Source organism: Hylobates moloch, unplaced genomic scaffold, assembly GCF_009828535.3.
Source record: "Hylobates moloch isolate HMO894 unplaced genomic scaffold, HMol_V3 SCAFFOLD_10, whole genome shotgun sequence".
Taxonomy (NCBI): domain Eukaryota; kingdom Metazoa; phylum Chordata; class Mammalia; order Primates; family Hylobatidae; genus Hylobates; species Hylobates moloch.
In genome coordinates this window covers 104973985-104995208 of record NW_026652285.1, presented here as the reverse complement: position 1 = coordinate 104995208, position 21224 = coordinate 104973985, and the positions used below count along the sequence as shown (strand labels likewise).

At 48.1% G+C, this 21224-nt stretch overlaps 1 protein-coding gene across 5 annotated transcripts in view; it reads left to right on the top strand.

Annotated features, from left to right (window-relative positions):
* AK8 (adenylate kinase 8) overlaps positions 1-21224 on the top strand; it is a 153590-nt gene that overhangs the window by 119183 nt on the left and 13183 nt on the right. The window contains exon 12 of one of the 5 annotated variants that reach the window (XR_009215320.1): positions 1964-2139. The exons of the other annotated variants lie outside the window; for them this stretch is intronic. The gene's annotated coding sequence lies outside the window, so the exon portion shown is untranslated. The remainder of the gene's footprint in view (positions 1-1963; positions 2140-21224) is intronic. 5 annotated transcript variants of the gene reach the window in all.

The window sequence follows — 21224 nt, the reverse complement described above, 5'->3', positions numbered from 1 at the left end:
AGATGGATTTTCCAATAAATGATGCTGCGCAATTGGGTACCCGTGTGGGAAAAAATTACCTTAGACAGCTACTTGCCCCATATGTGTAACAGTCAATTCCAGGTAGTTTAAAAGCTTAAATGTGAAGGACAAAACTTTAAAACCTTGTAGAAGAACATACATGAAACTATCTTATGATCTTGGGATACAGAAGTCTTCCTAAAATAAGACCCACAGAGCATAAACAACAAAAGAAAATAAATAAATTTGACTACATTAAAATTGGGAACTTTTATTCAGCAAAAGGCATTCATCTGAAGAATGAAAAGACTCAATCTGGGATAGGCTAGTTGCAACCAAAACAGAGTTAGTATCCAAAATTTATAAAGAGCCCCTATAAATGAATGAGATAAAGCATGCTTCATATAAAAATGGGCAGAAAAGGCAGGAAAAGACCATAGAATTCTGGTAGTATGCTAAAACCTGTGGAATCGTACATTTCTTTTTTTTGTTTGTTTTGAGACCAGGTCTCACTGTGTCCCTCAGGCTGGAGTGCAGTGGCGTGATCACAGCTCATTGCAGCCTCGACCTCCCAGTTTCAAGCAATCCTCCCACCTTGGCCTTTGTAATAGCTGGGACTACAACACGCCACCACACCAGGCTAATTTTTGTATTTTTTTGTGGAGACAGGGTTTTGCCATTTTGCCCAGCCTGGTCTTGAACTCTGGGGCTCAAGCGATCCTCCCACCTCGGCCTCCCGAAGTCCTGGGATTACAGGCATGCGCTGTCATGCCCGGCTGGAACTGTACACTGTAAATAAGTGAATTTTATGGTGTGTGAATTATATCTCAGTAAGGCTGTTTTGTTTTATTTTTTTAAGACATGAACATGGATTTCACAAAAGAAAAAACACAAGGGCCAAAAAACATAAAAAGTTGCTAAACCTCATTAGAAAATGGAAAATGCGGTGGCTCATGCCTGTAATCCCCGCACTTTGGGAGGCTGAGGCAGGCGGATCACTTGAGCTCAGGAGTTAGAGACCAGATTAGGCAACATGGCAAAAAACCGTCTCTACTAAAAATGCAGAAAAAAAAAAATTAGCCAGGCATGGTGGCACAGGCCTGTAATCCCAGCTACCTGGGAAGCTGAGGCAAGAGAATCATTTGAACCTGGGAAGCAGAGGTTGCAGTGAGCCGAGATCGCACCATTGCACTCCAGCCTGGGCAACAGAGCCAGACCCTGTCTCAAAAAAAATAAACCAAAAAAAAAAAAAGAAAATGGAAAATAAGAATTTAAATCATAATGGTACATTGTTTTGTTCCTATCAGCTTGTCAAACATTAAGTCTGTCCAAACCAAGTACTGATGAGGATATGGATGAGTAGGAAGCCCTGCTGAAGAACATTTAGACTTTTTTCTATCTTTCACTTTGCAAATGGTGCTGTAATAAACATGCCGTATGTGTGGCTCTGCGTATTCATGTGACTGTTTCTCCAGATTAAAACCCTGGAAGGGAACTGTAGTTGCACTTCTGTTTTCAATGGATGCCACCAAAGTGCTCAAGAGCTCGTAATTCTACTGGTGGCAATAAAGAATTGGATGACTGAAAGTGATGGATGCTTTGGAGATGACTGAAACATCCAAGAAACAAAGGCTTCATCTAAGTTGGGTGATGCCACATGGCAGACCATGAGGACATCAGGACAGCAATGTGAGGGACGGCCCCCAGAGCCATCAAAACTGCAGCCCTGCCCAAGTTAGTGGCCCAGTTCAGTGGAATTGCCCTCCTCGTGCTCAAGCTGTGGAAATGTTTATCATCATGAAACTTAAGGTTTAGGGAGCTTTTTTTTTTCCCCCTTAAGATCAATGATGGATTTAAAATATCCCTAAATGTTTTCTTTCAAGAATGGCTATATTACCCACGGCAGTTCTATTTTGATATACAGATAGGGTATTTCAGTAATGACAGTTATTTCCATTTTTAGTGTTTCGAGGGGCTGGCCACAAGAGGGAACAGAAAGGGCACAGGCCTGGAAACAGGAACCAGATCCACCTCCGCGGTCGCCGCCTTTCGGAGCCTCAGCTTCTTCACTTGCGAAGTGGAATTAGCAGTCCACATTGTGTGAAGTTGCTGTGAGGGTCAGTCAGGTAGTGCATACAGGTAAATGTGAGGGAATAATAAATTGTAGCAGTTTTGTTCCCGGCTCGATGTTCTTTCTGTATTTCCCATACAGGATCAGATTAACCAGTAGGCCCCCAGGCATAGCCCGGATTGTTCTATAAGAGAGTGGGTACCGCTTATCAGAGGAAAAAAATGGCCTCTTTTTCTCCTTGTCTTCTTCACCTGCCGTGAGATGGTGGGCCCTCCTTCCCCAGAGGCCAGCGCGTTGGAAACGGCCTTGTTGGTGCAGTGAGGGTGAGCGGGGAGCCCGTCCTAGCCTTGTCCTGCTCCGAAACCCTCTGACCGTCCCAGTGAGCTGTGGAAGCTTCTCTCCCGCTAATGGTGGGAATCACCAGGTCCCCGTGGCAGCTTCTGGATTGAAATGTCAGTCACTCTGGCCGCCCCTGGACACACGCATTCCGTTGTCATCTGTCGGGTGCCCACGGCAACTGCTGCAGTGTAATAGAGACAAATGTAGCACCAAACTGGAATGCGATGATTCCGAAATTATGTATTTAATTCACAACTGGTATAGAGTGCTCATAAAATCTTGATCATGATAGAGAGGCAATAAACATTTGAGGACATAAATATTTGGGGAGGAAATGGCTTTGTGAAACATTTAGTTGTGGAGTAGTTAGAAGAACAGAGAAAATCAGCCAGGCAGAACTCTCTAGACACCAGTCCATGAGTTATAGATGTAAGGTTGATCATGATCTTGAGTGAGTCGTTTTATGGGTGTGCGGAGTTCGCCTATCTCTAAAGGGGGGATGATGATAATGGTACCTGCTCACAGGGTGTGATGAGAAATAAATTAGGTGATGTGCGTTCAGTGCTTACAGAAGCGCGTTATGAGCTCCAAAGAGTGGGACGATCCAATGCCCTCTTGCTTGGTCAGAATCAGGTCAGTGAGATGCCGGCATTTTCGGTGAGAGAGTGGTTCAGATTCTGTTTGCACTTTGGAGTGTGGCCCCTGGCAGCTGATCGCCTCTCCCCTCACCTTGGCAAAACATAGATTTGTTACCGGTGCAGAAGGTGGTTTAAAAGGAATTTGTTACCATGAACAGTGAATTTTTAGGTATGCAAATGATCACATAAGAAACGGCTTCAAAGGTTGCAGGCGCCCTCCCTCTGGCTCCCTGCCTGGCTTTCGGAGCCAAGCTCCACACCTCAAGGTGCCTCTAGGAGAGAGTTGAGCCTGACAGCAGCTTCCCCCAGACACTGCAGAAGGCAGAATGGCTTAAACTGAGGGCCTCGAAGCTTTCTCTCTAGAACCTGGGAGCTTCTTTTTTGGGAGGAGAATTCTTTTCTATACAAGAATGAGCTGCTGTTTTTGTACTTCCTATGAGAGGAAAACAAAGGGAAGTGGAATTTATGTAGACCAGGAAGAGTTTGGACAAAAGAACTCTTTAGTGTCTGCAAAGGTGGCAATGGGAGGAAAGCTAAGGGCAGCTGAGGAATACACCTCCTTTTCAAAAAATCTTTGAGGCTAGGTGTGGTGGCTCACACCTGTAATCCCAGCACTTTGAGAGGCCAAGGCAGGTGGTTCACTTGAGGTCAGGAGTTCGAGACCAGCCTGGCCAACATGGTGAAACCCCATCTCTACTAAAAATACAAAATTAGCCAGGCATGGTGGCGCATGCCTGTGATCCCAGCTGCTTGGGAGGCTGAGGCAGGAGAATCACTTGAACCCAGGAGGCGAAGGTTGCAGTGAGCAGAGATCGCACCATTGCACTCCAGCCTGGGAAACAAGAGCGAAACTCCGTCTCAAAAAAAAAAAAAAAAAAAAAATCTGAGAGTTGGAGCCAGTCATTGGCCTGAGGCAACTCTGTGTGTAAAATTAAGGGTCTTCTGGTGTTCTCTTTGGCCCTGGGATGCTATAATGCAATGGCTACTGGGGCTGCCACTTCTATAGCTGGTGATTTATGGCTCTCAGCAAATAGGAAGATCACGTATTCATTCAGCAGACCGATTAAGCCCTGTGATGAGGGCTACGTGCACACGGTGCAGGCTCTGAAGGTGCAAAGGTGGGAGTGAGGCGCATTCCTGCCCTCCATGGTCCCTCTCCCAGGAGCTTCCCTCTGGCAGAACAGACAGATTTGGACACAGCTAACTACTGTCCTTCACAGTGAGTGCATTCTTTGAGGTTTGCCTTTGAGCCGGTGCAATCAGGTGGGACGGGTCGAGGTGCTCAGGTGCTCGGCTGGCAACACTCTCTCCTGGTGTGGCTCTTGGGGTGCAGGGTAGGGGGCACCTGGCACCTGGGAGATACCATAGGCAAGAAAGCAGCTGAGGGGGTGCCAGGACACAGTAGTGTTCCAGGTCCCTGACACATGGAAAATATGAAAACCTGCCAAATCTTTTAGACAACCAAGTTATAATCCAAATATTCTGGCATGACAGCAAGTGCTTGCTCCTGTCAGCTAAAAGAAGGGAAGATGCTGATAAAAATATCATCAGGGTGGCGCACGGTGGCTCATGCATGTAATCCCATCACTTTAGGAGGCCAAGGCGGGCAGACTACCTGAGGTCGGGAGTTCGAGACCAGCCTGGCCAACATGGTGAAACCCCGTCTCTACTAAAAATACAAAATTAGCCGGGTGTGGTGGCACATGCCTGTAATCCCAGCTACTTGGGAGGCTGAGGCAGGAAAAGTGCTTGAATCCGGGAGGCGGAGGTTGCAATGAGCCAAGATTGCACCATTGTACTCCAGCCTGGGCAACAAGAGCAAAACTCCGTCTCAAAAAAAAAAAAAAAAAAAAAAAAAATCAGTGGTAATGTTTTGGCTGTAAGGCCTTTTTCTTTAAGTGGTTGGAGAAAAATGGAATCAAATTGGAAATTGTTGGTTCCTTATGTGCGATAGGCATGGCTGGGGGAGGGAGAGGAGGAGAAGCTGCCCTTGGCTCAAGTGTCCTCCCAGAAACAGCGGCAGGAGGAAGCGCCAGCATCACAGAGAGGGCAGTGGCAAGAGGAATGGGCATTGAAAGTTTCCCTCTTCACAATGGAAACTTGATATGAAAGGGGGGCGGCCTGGTATGTTTCCAATCAGATAAGGATGGGGGCCGATCCTGTTCTCTCATTTGCATGCTTACTGATCTTCCACCAACAGAGTCACTGGTGATTAATGCCAATGTTACACACTGGGTGCCCACACCTCTCAAAGGCCTGCTGGATATCACCTTGGGCTCATGCTGCAATACGCTGATTTGGCTCCATCATGGGTCGCATTTATGTCTGCAGTCCTGCTCAAACATGATGAAATGCAAATAGCCATTTCTGTCCCAAACTGAAATACATCTCTGTGCTTGCTTGTGGCCGAGGTACTTCAGAAACATCAAAGAGTATCATCTGCTTCCCCTTTCCTGACCTTGCGTGTTCTGCCGTCTCCTGGTAGCATGTTGTTGCAGAGATCCTAGGCAGCCATGTGCCTTCTTCTTCTTCCCCTGGAGTTTCTGCTGACCTGAGTGGGTTCTCAGCCGTTAACCAAGCCACCCTGCAGTGGGTCCTTTAGAGACAGGCAGCGTGGTGTGAGGGCAAAGAACTGCCTTCTGGAACCGCGCTCCGGGCTCCAGTGCCCTTTTTAAGTTGCGCTGTCTGAATGACTTATCCCACCTGGAGGTCTCCTTCTCCATCATCAAATGGAGGTGATGATGGGACCTAATTCAGACGGCAATGGAGAGACTGGATGAGTAAATACGAAGAGGAGGCCTTCGTGCATGCTCCCTGCGGTCCCCATTGTCACCTGAGTGCCACTCCAGGAGGCTGCAGGGATGGGGCATGAGAGCACTCGTCTCCTGCCCACTTGTCTCCTTCCGTAGAGAACGTGGAGGGGCTTCATGCTCTCCAGAGTGGGGATCCCCTCATTGCGATGGTGCCCTTCCACCCCAGCCAGGCCACCCTGGGGATGACCCATACCCTCCAGCAAGGAAACTGGCTTAAAGCTACCAGCCTGAGCCTGTGCCAGGGGCCCTTCCCTACCAGGACATGCGTACCTGGGGATTAGTCCAGGATGGCTTCAGCCCCCGCACTCATGAGCTCTCTCTGCCCCAGCCACCCCAAATAAACCCATCGTCTAAGTAAACAGTGTGTGCAGCTTTGTGGACATGTCCTATGAGCAGTTCTAACTGGGCTGCTGCCCCTAAGCCCTTCCCAGATAAGAGTTGTGAGGACCCTGCCACTGGGGCCAGGCAGAGGGTCAGCGCTGCCTGCCTGCCTGCTAGGCCCACATCCTGCAGGGCCAGGCGCAGCCACTGGCAGGGGATGGAGGTTGTTCTTGGCAATGGAGCGGCAAGATGAGAGAGCCCAGAACCAGCTGGCTTACTAGGGGGGTGATGGGGAGGTTACTTTATGTCTCTGACCCTCAGGTTCCCCGGGACAAAAGGAGGTCAACAATGGCGTGGCTCCCTCCTCAAGGGAATGCGGCGTGATTCCCCACTGTAGAGTGCTTAGCTCGGAGCTCAGATGTGGCAGCTGCTATTCCTAGTAGTAAGAGAAGGACTCACTTCAATTTGTTCACTCCACAAGTATTTATTGTAGGCTTCTCTTTGCCAGGCACCGTTCCAGACGCTGGGGCCACAGAAACAAGCAAGACATTCCCATGGGAGGAGGCGGACATTAGACAAATAAACAAAGGAGAACTACCTGCTAGGACCAAGTGCTCTATATGGGATTAAAGTGCCAGGGCATGATTGAGTAGGGGCAAGGTGACTGGTTTGGATGCACTGGCGGGGGAAGGTGCCTCTGAGGCGGGCTGGTTTAAGCTCGGACTTGAATGGAAGGAAGGAGCCAGCTGCAGGAGGAGGGGAGGAAGAGCTCTGCAGGCGGGGTGGGTGGGGGGCAGCCAGCGCCCATTCCAGGAGAGCTGGGGGAAGGGAGGAAGCCACTGGAGGAACAAGGTGGGGGCGGGGTGCGGCGATGGTGGTTATTTCAAACATTTTATTACACAGGGTATCTACTTATTGTAGAAAAGTTAGAAAATGGAGCTAAGTAAAAATATTTCCAATATCCAAAGATAACTAATGTTGACACTCGGATGTATGTCTATTCCAACATTTTTAAAACTACTCTATAAAAACAGGTCTTGGCCGGGCACGGTGGCTCACACCTATAATCCCAGCGCTTTGGGAGGCTGAGGCGGGTGGATCATTTGAGGTCAGGAGTTCGAGACCAGCCTGACCAACATGATGAAACCCCACCTCTACTAAAAATACAAAAAAAAAATTAGTCGGGCGTGGTGCTGCATGCCTGTAGTCCCAGCTACTCAGGAGGCTGAGGCAGGAAAATCGCTTGAACCAGGGAGGCAGAGGTTGCAGTGAGCCCAGATTGCGCCACTGCACTCCAGCCTGGGTGACAGAGCGAGACTCCTTCTCAAAAATAAAAAAAATGAGAAAATAAATAATAAAAATGAAAACAAGGTCTTAATTGCACACATTATATCACAGCCTTTTCCTCTATGGAATATACCATGAACCCATGTTCACAAGCACTGTCCCCAGCCTCACCGTCAGTGGCTGCACAGTACTTGTTTGAGAGCATTTGTACTCATCAGCCGTCACACATAGACCAGGATTATCACAGGGTGATGGCCCTGGGGGGAGATGCCACCAGGACGTCACAGGCTTCTCGGCTGGAATCATAGACTTAATTCACAGACAACTAGCAAAACCCAGAAGTTGTTTTTTTTTTTTTTTTTTTTTTTGGAGTCTCACTCTGTCATCCTGGCTAGAGTACAGTGGCATGATCTCGGCTCATTGCAACCTCTGCCTCCTGGGTTCAAGCGATTCTCCTGCCTCAGCCTCCTGAGTAGCTGGGATTACAGGTGTGCACCACCATGCCCGGCTAATTTTTGTATTTTTAGCATACACGGGGTTTCACCATGTTGGCCGGGCTGGTCTTGAACTCCTGACCTCAAATGATCTGCCCGCCTTGGCCTCTCAAAGTGCTGGGATTACAGGCATGAGCCACGGCACCGGGCATAAAACCCAGAAGTTTTAAATTGCAGTTCTGTGTACCTGGCCAAAGACATGGAAAAGCTTTATCTAGAAATTCAGGTTTCACCTCCTTAGGTTGGTTCACTTAAGAAGTTTAACCTGGGAGCATAACCCAGATAAACAGTTTAACCCTGGGTTCTTTTCCATAGGCAATTAGGGGAGGCTCCTCTTGGCCTGGCTAAGCGGCAGGGCTGGCCTCTGGGTTAGGCCTTCCAGGCGGTGACCTTTACCCCCACAAGTGGAGGTTTCTTCCAATTGCAAAGTCAAGTCCAGGGTACAATTTGTACCTAATTTCCATTGATATCTCTGGATGCAGCCTGAAGTTAGGTGCAGATTTGGGAGGGCAGGGAGCCTAAGCGAACTTCTCTCTGAAGTTGCTCTCATGGGGGAGCTCGCGTCCTGGTGGGATTCACCAGATGGAGTCCTATTTGAAGCACTAGAATCTGAACCCTTGTCTTTGCGAGTCCACAAGTAAGAGCTTCCGATCCTATTTAGAAATTTGAGAAGAAAGCATGGTTTTCCTGGAAGGAAAGCTCAGAGGGGATGTCCCAGAGTTGGAATATTCAGGGAAGTCCTCGGAATTGTGCTGGGAAGGCCACAGAGGTATGTCTCATGTTGGCCACTGCTGCCTTGATGCTGGACAGAAAGATGTGTAGAAGAAATGAAAGGGGCCGGGCGTGGTGGCTCACACCTGTAATCCCAGCACTTTGAGAGGCCAAGGCGGGTGGCTCACTTGAGGTCAGGATTTCGAGACCAGCCTGGCCAACATGGTGAAACCCCGTCTCTACTCAAAGTACAAAAATTAGCTGGGTGTGGTGGTGCACGCCTGTAATCCCAGCTACTCAGGAGGCTGAGGCAGAAGAATCGCTTGAACCCAGGAGGCGAAGTTTGCAGTGAGCCAAGATCGCGCCATTGCACTCCAGCCTGGGGTCAAGAGCGAGACTTAGTCTCAAAACAAACAAACAAACAAACAAACAAACACAACTTAGCCACTTCATCAGAAAAATTATCCATCTAAGAAATTAGTGTGTACTTCACCCTCCTTGTCCAAACCATATTTACCAAACAACTTGTGGATCTCATCCCTTTGCTGATTGCAAACTGGTCTTTTCATGGTACATATTTGCATCTTTTAATATCGAGATCAACCCCAAGTACCACAGGCAGATGGTATCTGTGTGTATCTAAACACACGTGGTAAAAGCTGTGGGAGGGCAGGAATGTGCCTGGCTCATTCACCACTAGATCTGTAGTTCCTAGGGCAGCCAGCAACTAGCATCTAGGAAGCACTGGGTAAATACTTGTTGAATGAATGAATGAACATCATTTGATTTTCTTCAACCAGAGACATTGATTCACGCTTCCTCACCTGAGCCTTCTCGCACCTGAGCACCTGGGAGGCTGGCACCTGGGTGAAAGGTCGTCCCACTGTTTGTCCTTCTCAGTGGCCAGCATCTGCTGTGTCCTTGTCCCCATTCTGCCCACTCTTATTGAAATGAAGTTCTGATTCCACAGTGATGCGGGGGTTTGATAAGAGACTGAGGCCACTGCTTAGACACATGAAGCTTTAAATCTGTGTGTTGTATGATCTGCACATGAGAACTTCTGGTCCAATCTTAGGTGTTATCACCGTTATGTTGGTCCTGTAGCTGAAAATGCACACTTTTCCGTTTTTAACAATAAACCTTTTCTTGTGATTCTATTTATGTATTTATTTATTTATGTATTTATTTATTTATTTCTGAGACAGTTTCCCTCTCATTGCCCAGGCTGGGGTGCAATGGCACCATCTCAGCTCACTGCAACCTCCACCTCTCAGGTTCAAGCGATTCTCCTGCCTCAGTCTCCCAAGTAGCTGAGACTACAGGCGCCCATCACCGTGCCCGGCTAATTTTTGTATTTTTAGTAGAGATGGGGTTTCATTATGTTGGCCAGGCTGGTCTCGAACTCCTGACCTCAGGTGATCCACCTGCCTCGGCCTCCCAAAGTGCTGGGATTACAGGTGTGAGCCACCGCGCCCAGCCTGTGATTTTATAATTAGTGTTTTTCTTAATTGTAGAAATAGTACAGTCTCTTTGTAAAAAAAAATTAAAATTAAAATTAAAAAATTAAAACCAGACATATAAAGTAAGGCCAGGTGTGGTGGCTCACACCTGTAATCCCAGCACTTTGGGAGGCCAAGGCAGGCAGATCACTGGAGGTCGGGAGTTCAAGACCAGCCAGGCCAATGATGAAACCCCCCCCCCCCACAAAATACAAAAAAATTAGCCAGGCGTGATGTAATCCCAGCTACAGGTTGAGGCATGAGAATCGCTTGAACCTGGGATGCGGAGGTTGCAGTGAGCCAAGATTGCATCACTGCATTCCAGCCTGTGTGACAGAACTAGACTCCATCTCAAAAAAGAAAAAAAAAAAAGCCGGGTGCAGTGGCTTACGCCTGTAATCCCAGCACTTTGGGAGGCCAAGGTAGGCAGATCATGAGGTCAAGAGATTGAAACCATTGTGGCCAACATGGTGAAACCCCGTCTCTACTAAAAATACAAAAATTAGCTGGGTGTGGTGGCACACGCCTGTAGTCCCAGCTCTTCAGGAGGCTGAGGCAGGAGAATCGCTTGAACCCAGGAGGTGGAGGTTGCAGTGAGCTGAGATCGCACCACTGCACTCCAGCCTGGCAACAGAGTGAGACTCTGTCTCAAAAAAGTAATTCAGCAGTGAGAAATCTTGTCCATATATCTTTACACTTGCACAAATATTTGCTTAAAATAAATTTCTGAACCAAGATACTTGGCTACTCTGAGCCTCAGTTGCCCCATGTATGCATTGAGAATACTGTTTACTTTGCAAGATGATATAAGGTAACAACTGTAAAATATTTAAGGCAGTTGTATTTGATGAATGATAGTTTGGTTTTATTTTAAACCAGAATGCATTAAACCCAGCTGACTACTAATTGATACTTCATTTTCAATTAGGCCCCAATTAAATATTTTAGACCAAGTGAACTTACTTTCTTTTAATGTGCAGTTGGCCCTTCTTTCATCTTCGAAGCGGAGACTGTTTGAGTTCTCTCCTCACGTGTGGCCCTGGGGTTCCTGCAACCTTTTCCACCTGGATCTATTCTGCTGCCTCCATAAGGCATTCTTGCAGACCTCATTGGTTGCTTCATTTGACAGCACAGTGTCCACTGCGCAATTAAGGGGTGGAAGCCAACCCCTACTGTCATGTGCGTTTGTGGAAGAGTAAAGTGATGGATACAGCCTCCCTGTTGCACAAGTCGGAATCTCTATTAGTATGTGATAATAGTATTGGCTAATTAAATTGGGTAATTATCACATGCCAGCCTTGATACTAAGGCCACGGGTTAGTGCCTTTAATCCTCCTCACCTGTTGCCATCCCTGTTCCCTTAGATGGGGAACCTGGGGCTGCCCTTGGCCACACAGCCCTGGTGTCTGCTGGGTATGAGCCTCGATCCTGAGAGTACAGACCCCAGAGCCCCAGCTCTGGCTGCTGCCCAGGCCCTACTCACAAAAGTGGGAGTAAAATACATTCTTTTGTAGGTATCCATAGGAGGATTGAAGGTAGTAACCACAGGGCTTTTAATTTGTTTTGTGTGTGTGTCTGTGTGTGCACGCGTGCATGTGCTTGGCTGAGGTGAATGCCAGACTTTGGCTTGGAAGCGAGAGGAGAGAATAGAACTATCTCAGAGGACTGACTGGTTGGCTGCGCGGCTCCGATCGTCTCACCCTGCTCCCCACAGAGTGCACTGGGATTGCTGGATGAAGGCGGCATCTCCCTAAACTCAACATCCCTGTTGCTCCATCTACGAAGTCAGCCACCTTCCTCTCCTCTGTCCTTCGGCTCACAGAATTCTGGAAGCATCCTCTACCTTCCTGAGCACCAGGATCATTTTACTCTTTCTTGGGGAGGCTGCATTTGCTCTTCTCTGCTGATTTCCTTCCAAACATACTTCAAGGAGCTGATGACAGCTTCAAGTTTGGGTCCAAGTTTAGACTGCATTTAAAGAAGCTCCTAGTGGCCACCTTGTACGGATGGACAAAGTCAGGCCTGAGGGAAACCCTTAGCTTGGGGATTGTCTCAGGTGGACTGTCCTGAGGGACCCCTGCACTGGGGACATTGGGCTTCGAGGGCACACAGGGTGTGAACAATACAGGGGGCTGTGGACCTCCCCTCCATTCCCTGGAAAGAAAGGGATCAGGGCCCCAGTGTCCCCACGGTCATAAAGTCAGCATCCGGAATTAGTGTCCCGAAGAGAACATAGTAAAACAAAAGGCGATCGCATGCTGAGCCTTTTTAATCATCTAATGGCCCAGACACTGGACTCTGCAGCTCAGGTTTCTGCCGGGGCCCAGCTCGGGCACCGTAACTACACCCAAGTTTGGCCGGCCTTCTCCACATTACAGCCGCGACACGGACGCACACAATTGAAGTATTTGAGAACAATGAAATATGCATGGCTATCTGTGACAGCCCCGTAAAGTCGAGCAATTAGCCGCTTAATCCGAGAGAGGGAGCCGGCCCTGGGCAGCCCGCGGTTCCCCATTAGTTAAATGCATTTTGTACGTCCTCATCCCATCAAATCAACTAACACTTCCTTTAATTGGTTCATGAATTATACAGCCGCCCCGCATTATAATTTAATCGCCTGTAAACATTCATAGGGCCCCACCGTAAAGCGTATCGCGCTCATTAATTCGTTAATTTCAGCAGATGGAAGGGGAGATCGGATGAACGGTGGCAGAACAGAGCGCCTTGGGCAATGGAAGAAGGGGAAAAAGGTGGGGGGCCGTTTAGGTTTTTTAAGGGCTGTCAGAAACTCAATCTGTGAGCTGTCAGCAGCCCGGACCCGTCTCCACCCCCTCCACTCCACAGACTGCGGGAAGTGACTGGCGGATTCATATGGAGGCTTGTCAACCGTCTTTAAACATCAAGCCAGCGGGTAAACCGAGCCCAATGTAAATTAATTCTTGTCTTACGGCCCCCCTTTCTCTGTCCCCATGAATATTTCATGGCGGGCAGCATAAATATTAATTCTAATAGCTCTGCACAGTGGTTATTATTTCTGTTTTATGACAAATATTCATAAAATATTCAGGACCCTTTTTTAGAACATTTACACACTTGATTGTGAATTTTCCCAGTTTTCTGGGGACACTGTAAACATATTGGGGTTCTCTTGATGGACTTTTCCCCGTTAATTAATACCACTGGTTATTAATATTTAATCAGATTTAGGTTTTTCCAGAAGTGAATCCTATTAGATTAGAGGGCTAAAGGGTATGTTTTTCCCCTTCAGTCTGTAAAATGGGAGATTTCTGCTATCATGAGACCGTTTCTCTTTGACACCTGCGTGATCTGACAGAGGATGACCTTCTTGCCTTTTTATTTTGAAAACAATATCTATCCTTTTTTTTTTTTTTTTTGGCACGTGTCTATTCTCCTCTTACTTTTTAGTGGAGAGCTCTGGCAGCAACCCAACTTACTGTAATGAAATTCTTCAGAAGATGCCGCTGCAATATTTATGCAAGGATTTAACATAATTTTGGAGTAATTAAAGTGTGGGTTTAACAACCACGGTGGCGGATTCTTTAGGCAAGGCAGCTGTGATTGGGGACGAAGGGTCTTTTGGAATCTGTGGAATTTATCTTTAGTCCTGAGAGGCAGCTGTGCCCTGTGTCCTTAGTGAGGCACCCTGGAGGGTGGGAGCCGGCACACCCCCTATGTAACAGGGGACACAGGGGAGTCTGAGGTGGGGTCTAGCACGCCGGGACAGTGGGGGCACATAAGCAGGCTCAACCCCTGTCCCGCCCGCTAGCTGGCTTGAGTCCCGGCAGGTTCACTGTCCCTTTCGTGATCCTCACTGGAGATTTCAGGAAGGCGCCGCCAACTTCAGGGAACAAAGCATGATTATTTTACATCTGAGAACTTAGCAGAGCAGCAACGGAGAGTCCTAGATTCAGATGGCCCTGGAGTCCAGCCTGGAGGCAACACTTCCCCTCTCAGAGTCCGAGTCTTTGCACCCTCGAAATGGGCGCGATCACAGTACCAGGGTCGTGTACTTCTCACGAGGATTAAATAAGATAGCACGTGCATGTAACGTGCTTACTACCAGTGCCTGGCAGGTAGGAAATATCAATAAAACAGTTTTGGTGCTGATTAATGGAAGGCAAAGGATTAAAATTAAAACCAAGAAGTAAAAACACTTGTAGACAGAGGGATTCATGGAAAAGCTCCAGCTGCAGAAAAGGTTAAAACACAGGTTTCTCTGCAGCACGTTTATATAGATAGATATATATATATAGCAGAGAAGTCAAGGCTGGGGAATCTGGTGGTGGGTAGCGACAGTGCTGTGGCAGAGGAACATTGGAATGTGCTTATGTAACTTTTCACCAGAGACAGATTTTAAAGCAGCACTTGTCACTGATGGAGACTGACTCTGAGAAAGCAAACCTCAAAATTAGCACACCTACCCGTGTCTCCACTGCCCTGTTTCCAGTGACCAGTGACGAGGAGATGCACTTGTCCCCCAGGTGACCCAAGGATCCCGGATCTGCACACCCTGCCTGTGTGTGCAGGGTCTCAGACCCGTGCCTGTGGGGCCGCCCGACGGCAGGTCAGGTGTCGAGCAGAGGCACATAGGTGGGCCTCCATGGCAGAGCATCTGCTGTGTTTCCTGCCTCAAATCTCTTCCAGCTGATCTGTTGCAGGTGGAGAAAGATGACATTGACTCCAGCTGGCTCTGAACCTGGGCCTCACAGCACAGCCCCGGGAGCTAAAGCTACACACGCAGCCAGGGCTTGTGGCTTGAGCTGAGCAGTGGGAGGCCAGGGCCCCCCTCCTTCCCTTGTTCCTTCAGCGGAATCACAGTGGAGTGCTGTGACCAAGGGCACGGACACTGGAGAATTTACCTGGGTTGAGTCGTAGCTCCATCACTTCCGGCCGGGGAACTTGGATTGGTTGCTGAACTCTTCTGTCCCTCAGTTCCCTCATCTGTTCTAATGACACCCCCTGCCTCTCAAGCTTGTGATGAGGACGAAGTGGCCTCACGGAGGCTAATAGAAGAGCGCTGGTGTGTGGGCCCACGTGGGTTCTGTGTTGTTATTACACACTAAGTGTCTTGTCAGGATGCAATCTTGGGAAGCAGATGCTGAGACAGGGTCAGGAGTGAAGAGGAGTTAATGGGGAAGGCACACCTGTACCAGGAAAAGAGCCCAAAGTAAGGTGGGTGAGGAGTCATGGATCATGACGCTGACCTGGCGCAGCCCCTGACAGCCCCTCAGAGGGCTCCGAGGGGCAGAAATGCCAGGTGCTGGTACCCCTGTCATGCTTAGTCTTTGGCCAAAGGTCACCCCAGAGTGTGACCTTGGTTCAAAAGCTTGGGTAAAAAATCCATCGGTTGGCTAGCACAGTGGCTCACGCCTGTAATCCCAGTACTTTGGGAGGCCACGGTGCATGGATTGCTTGAGCCCAGAAGACCAACCTGGGCAATATGGTGAGACCCTGTCTCTATAAAAAATGTTTTTAAAAATTAGCTGAGAGTAGTGGCATGTGCTGTAGTCCTAGCTGTTAGGGAGGCTGAAGTGGGAGGATCGCTTGAGCCCGGAAGGTCGAAGCTGCAGTGAGCTGTGATTGTGTCATTACACTCCAGCCTGGGCAACAGAATGAGACTCTCTCTCTCTCAAAAAAAAAGTCCAAGTCCATCAACTGGTGGATGCATAAACAAAATGTGATAGATCCAAAGAATGGAGCACTGTTTGGCTGCACGAGGAATGAAGTTCTGATCCATGCGACAGTCTGGATGAACCTTGAAAACATCAGGCTAAGTGAAAGCAGCCTGGCACATTGGCCCTCGTGGATATTCTATGTAATTATGTGTTAAGTGCTTTCTGTGGGTCATCTGATTTAATCCTTAAGACAATCTTGTGAAGTCCTCTTTCTTTTTATCCTAGATGGAGACTTGGAGAGCCATGTCTTGTGAAATGTGCAGAATAGGAAAATCCGTAGAGACAGAAAGTCCATCAGTGCTTGCTTAGGGCTGGGAGCTGGGGAAGGGGAAGTGACTGTTCGTGGGTGCAGGGTTTCCTTTTGGAGTGATGAAAATGTTCCATACTTAGATTGTGTTGATGATGGCACAACTCTGAATATACTAAATCCATTGAATTAGACTCATTACAGGGGTGAATTATAGCTCAGTAAAGATGTCAAAACAAAAACAAAAACTAGGGCTCAAGACCCTCAAGATGCTTCAGCTGGAGGCTGCGGTGACCGCATTCCTTACAGCTGAGCCTCAGGCCTTTCTGGAAGGGGGATCTGAGGGGGGCCTCTTGGCATCGGCCAGACCTCAGGACACGGAGGAAATGTTCACCAACCCAGCTGTTTTTTGGGGGCTGTTGCTGACCAATGGATCTTGACTGGCATCCAAACAGAGCCACTTCAGTGTTGATCAGTGTTGATCAGTGTTCCCACTGTCAAGCTAAGTGGTTGTTAGAGCTCTGAATACCAGGTAGAAGGTGTGGTGCAGTGCCTAGTGAAGATGGTGGGTTTCCAGGAGCATGCAGGAACTTTGTCTGCACTGACTGCTAACTCCTAAGTGTGCACAGGCATGAAGAAGCAATGTCAGGGGGAATTCAGACACAGGCCCTGCCTGGAACCAGGAAAAAGACCCGGCCAGAGTTTTTAAAGTGTGCTCCTGTGCCCCATACCTGCACCTGAGAGCTGCTGGTGCAGATGGTGCCATGACCTGGCACAGACTGGCTGGTCTTGCCGTGGGTGATTCAGCTTGCCCAGGGTACCCCCAGGAAATGAGGGAAAAAGGCACTCCCACCCATGTGGCAAGAAGGCTGGGTGGCCAGGTGCCACTTGGGGACAGGCAGATGATAGTGAGGGTCCTCAGACTGGGGATAGGGCCCGCAGGCCCACCATCTTCTGAGAGTAGGACAAACACACTAGATGCCACCTCAAAGAAGTCTTCTGGACACTAGGATTGGTCAACCCTCCTGCATCCCCATCCATCAACGAAGGAGCCAAATGCATCTGATGAGGAGTGCAGCCCTGGAGATGAAGATGACCATTCATCAACCGCACTGTCCAAGGCCTGGGTGGGTTCCTCGCCTGGGCCCACCGTGCAGATGAGGGATGCAGCCCCAGAGTGGGGCAGGGAGATGCTCATCTCTAAGACTGGAGGAGGCCAGAGGTGCACAGGTCTCTGTTCATCATCCCCAAATCCAAACGGGGAGCCGACCAGAGCCGAGTCCCACCCATCCCAGCTGCTCATTCCACTGCACAGTCGGGAACCTTACTTCTTCCCTCTCACCTCCCTAGAAATGTCTGTTCCACGTCTCGCACCTCTAGAGAAGGCTCAAAGCAAGTAACTCAGCCCACCACACACAGCCACTAAGTGCAAGATGAGCTCCATGATGGAGAGAAATGGTACCCCCACGTGGTTATGGGCACGAACTTGGGAGCAGACAGTACTGGGTTCAAGTCTCTGCCCTTTTTTAGCCAAATAACCTTGTGCAGGCATGTGATCTTTCTGGGCCTCATTTGTTTGCTCATGTGAAAAGTAAGCATAATCCAGTACCCAGACCTCATTTGGGTGTTGTGAGGATTACATAAAACCGGACATTTACAGCACCTGGCTTCAAACACAGTGCCTGATAAAAAGTGGCTGGCTGACCAGTACCCTTGTTGGTAAAATGGGAACAATAATCCCTGCTCCGCTTTAGAGGGCTGCTGTGGCAGGGGCGTGCTAGAACCAGCCTGCAGCAGCTCCTGAGGTCTGAATGTGCACTTCTTTCCTGCATTTAAGGACGCCATGTCGGCAGCTTGAAATTTACTAGATGGGGATATTGGCAAATGCTACAAATCAGGGGTCGTCCCTCCTCACTGCCAAAAGCTGGTTTACCAGCATGCCACTGTGTGGGAACAGAACAAGAATGCACGCTTTGCCGCAAGGTAAGGGCCTTGTTCTGCCACTGCCTTATAACACCCCCACCCCCAGTCAACCTGCCCTTCCTCCCCCTTGGGGCCTGGACCTGGTTTACGGAAGGCAGGGCTGTTGCTGGTGGTACACAGAGCATTTCTCTTTTCTTCCTGACTTCCATGTTAGTAGAAGTTGACTTTTTTATTTTATTTTAATTGTTTTTAGTGAGAGGGTCTCACTGTGTTGCTCAAGCTGGCCTCAAACTTCTGGCCTCAAGCAGCCCTCCTGCCTCAGCCTCCCAAGTAGCTGGGATTATAGGCATGAGCACTGTGCCTGGCTTGAAGTTGACTTAAAAAACGAAACAAAACAAAAACAACTCTGGCTTGTTTCTCTTTACAAAAATCATATATAGTAAAAAGTTTTTTAAATATATGGAGCTAAAAAGAGAACGTAAAGATAAGCAGGAACAATCTTTTTTTTTTTTTTTTTTTGGAGACAGAGTCACTCTCTGTTGCCCAGGCTGGAATGCAGTGACATGATCTCAGCTCACTGCAACCTGTGCTTCCCAGGTTCAAGCGATTCTCCTGCCTCAGCCTCCCAAGTAGCTGGGATTACAGGCATCTGCCATCACACCTGGCTTATTTTTAATAGAGATGGGGTCTGACCGTCTTGGCCAGGCTGGTCTCAAACTCCTAACCTCAGGTGATCCACCTGCCTCGGCCTCCCAAAGTGCTGGGATTATAGGTATGAGCCACCGCGCCCAGCCCAGAAATAATCATTCTTAATGTTGCAGTCTTTTTCTTTTCTATACATTTTTTTAGTGGGATCAAACAGTATTGCCTGATTTTTTACACTTGATCTTAGCGAAAGGCCGAGAAGCGATTGCCTGATTTTTTAAATTAACAATATGTCAGGCCAGGCATGGTGGCTCATGCCTATAATCCCAGCACTTTGGGAGGCTGAGGCTGGAGGGCCGCTTCAGCCCAGGAATTCAAGACCAGCCTGGGCAACATAAGAAGAGTCTCTACGAAATTAAAAATTAAAAAAGTAGCTGGGTGTGGTGTGCACACCTGTGCTCCCAGCTACTTGGGGGACTGAAATGGAAGGATCACTTGAGCCCAGGAGATAGAGGTTGCAGCCAGCCATGATGGCTCCACTGCACTCCAGCCTGGGGGGGACAGAGTGAGACCCTGTCTCAAAAAAAAAAAGACATGAACATATTTCTGAGTTGTTTGTTGTAATAATGTTCACCAATGACCAAGTGTGTCTCCTGGATTACTTCCTTTGGAAACTATCCTTGCCTCAAATGAGAGGTGGCCCAAGGGAAACATCCCTGAGCTTCCCCTCCCATCCCAGTCTAGCTAGAAATGGACAGTAGTTTCGTTAGAGTAGCAAACTGTGGTCTGAACAAAGTATTATTTGCGCTTTTATGAATGTTTGAATTTACTCTAAGCTATAAAGGACATATTTATTGTGATCAAATTGTACCGATCAACAGAAAAGGAGGCACTTGGTTTTAAAACTTTTTTAAATTAAAAAAAAGAAGAGTTGAACAGTCACTGGGAATAGACTTGAGGATGTGAAACCTGCCCATGTTAAGATACTTAGGCTGGGCACGGTGGCTCAAATCTGTAATCCCAGTACTTTGGGAGGCCGAGGCGGGCAGATCACGAGGTCAGGAGATCGAGACCATCCTGGCTAACACAGTAAAACCTCATCTCTACTAAAATACAAAAAATTAGCCGGGCGTGGTGGCATACGCCTGTAGTCACAGCTACTCGGGAGACTGAGGCAGGAGAATCGCTTGAACCCGGGAGGCGGAGGTTGCAGTGAGCCGAGATTGTGCCACTGCACTCCAGCCCGGGCGACAGAGTGAGACTCTGTCTCAAAAAAAAAAAAAAAAAAGTAATTCAGCAATGGGAAATCTTGTGCTAAATATTTAGCACTTAGCACATGCCAGGAATGAAGGACTCAGCACCCACAAGGCTGTCCCAGCACCTGTGCTCAGACCGCCCACACCCAGGGTACTCAGAGGCTGACTCCTCCTGCAGTGGGGCTCATCTTGGTTTTCTGTTTGTTGGTGGTCTCTGCATGACTCACTCGCACTTTCTGCCCCTCTGCCCAGTTTTCCCCAAGGCTGCTTTCTTCCTCTCATTCTCTGCTCATCCTTATCTTCCATTTCAGTTTGCACTCTCTAACAGCCTGTTGCTCACAGCTGCTCTTAGGCACGGATGTGGCCTCTCTCTGCCTTTAGACTAGACAGAGACCTTGTCCTGACAAATCCATACAAAATGTCCACTCCTGCTCTGTGTTATGTGAATGCCCCACAGGTTGCCATTGCTGGAAGACTAATTTGGCAGCAGCTTGTATGTTACATCTCCACTCTGATGTGTCACGGGCCCACATTTAATTAAAGATAAGCAGACCATTCTAAGTGGCAATCCACTGTGTCATTTTGCACTTTTCTGGATGGCTCCCCTTTCTCTCTGGTTCCCTTCTTCTGTGGTGGTCACTGGGAAACTCCCCTTGAGAGGAGACCCCAGGATTATTCCACAGTCAGAGTCATCTGCAGCCTGCCTGAGAAGGGTGCACCCTGGATGTGTGTTTCAGCCCCAAGAAGAGGCTCTGTGTGACAGAAGCCGAGACTTCATTTAAAACCCGAACAGCGTCATTGCCATGGAAGGAGGAGGCAGATTAAGCCTTTTTCAGGAAACTGTTTTCTAGGCCAGGTCTTCCCAGTTTGAGTGTCAAATTTGCAAATGCTAAGGTAGTAAGGGATCTGTCTGTGCCTCCTTGTATATGTCATGTGTTGTGCATGTAGTTCACATTTTTATATATCCTGGATAGAAATCCTTTGTCAGGTATGTGTTTTGCAAATATTTTCTCATAGTCTGTGGCTTACCTTTCATTTTCTTAATGTCTCTTGAAGAGCAGATATTTTTAACTATTAGGTTTTTAATAAAGTCTAACTTATCAATTATTTATTTTATAGATCATTATTTTAGTGTCATATCTTGGAAAATCTTCAACCCAAAGTCATAAAGATTTTCTTCTACAAGTTTAATAAGTTTTAGGTTTTACATTTAGGTATGTGATCCATTTTGAGTTGAATTTTGTATATGCTGTGAGGTTTGGGTCAAGATTATTATTTGCA